The following is a 1353-nucleotide window of genomic DNA, read 5'->3' as shown; positions in this document are numbered from 1 at the left end:
TATATATATATGTTTACAATGTTTACATGTATCCCTGAAATTAAGATAACTTAATAGAAAGTTACTAATTAGTAACCGTATCAAGTGCACAATGTAAACTAGGGCAATAATCAAGAGACAGTAGTATCTCATATCTCGTACCAAGTAAACGCGCAATACGATAGCGCCAAACAACGCGTATATCTAATTTCAATCTTATGTAACTATGTCATAAAAAATCATATAGAAACAAAAAAAAATTCATTTTGTATGTAAAAGATAGTATTTATTTTTTTAATTGCAATTTCATTTTAAATACACATGATCAAAATCATCATTTTTTATCTATATTGTCAGATTTTCTAATTTTCTCAGAAATATGACGTGATAGAACTTTTCACGAATTCAAACTAGCGATTAAAAATCTTTGAGAAATGACATTCCACATGTCAAAAAAAAAGTCAAATTTTGTTGGACAGTGTAATACATAAAAAGCTATAAAATAATGACAATTACAAACTAATGGAAATTATTAACAATTGCAAATTGCCAATTTCTCCGAATTAGCTTTATAGAGCATCAAATCTTTTTACACGATAAAAGTATGCACAAAAAAAAACGCACCAGCCACTTTAACGAGAAAATCAGGGAAAAAAATAAAAATTCTCTTTATTTCAGCTTTTATAGCTGTCATCTCATATAATTTCCCTTATAATTATAGTTATTTCCCTTATAATTATAGTTGTAATTCCTTTAGTGCAGAAATTCTATAAGTCGCACGTACCAAATAATATATTCTCCGTATGACATGCACGAACAATTCTGAGCTTGCGAAATTGTGATCGAAGGCATAACAAAAAAGATATTCCAAAATTAAAGTCGTGTGTATTACCGATTAAATCATAATTTTTATATAACAATTACTTTTTTTCTCTTTCAAAGATTCGAAAATCCTTTTACAGCATTAAAGTATACGCGTTAATTAATATGTGTTTGTGAGGTGAATTTTATGCCGAGAAAGATAAAAAAATTTTCTTAAAATTTCAATTTCGAAATTTTTTATCGTTCTCAGCATAAACTTCACGTTGCAGACACATATTAATGCGTATATTTTAATTCTGGAAAAGGATTTTTGAATCTGTAAAAGGAATAAAGTAATTGTTATATAAAAATTATTAGTCGATAATACGAACAGCTTTAAGATCTCACGAGAATAAATCAAATAAGAAAAATAAACCTATTTTCGATCAAAGCGGATCTTATAGAAGTGTTTAAATATTTCGCACGCGGAATGAATTTATACAGAATATTTATGATAAATATTTATTATTATTCATTTCTTAAAATGTTATATAAATATTTTATACATATTTT

Source organism: Atta colombica, unplaced genomic scaffold (genome assembly GCF_001594045.1).
Source record: "Atta colombica isolate Treedump-2 unplaced genomic scaffold, Acol1.0 scaffold269, whole genome shotgun sequence".
In the NCBI taxonomy this organism is placed as follows: domain Eukaryota; kingdom Metazoa; phylum Arthropoda; class Insecta; order Hymenoptera; family Formicidae; genus Atta; species Atta colombica.
Note: the sequence above shows the minus strand (reverse complement) of the source record.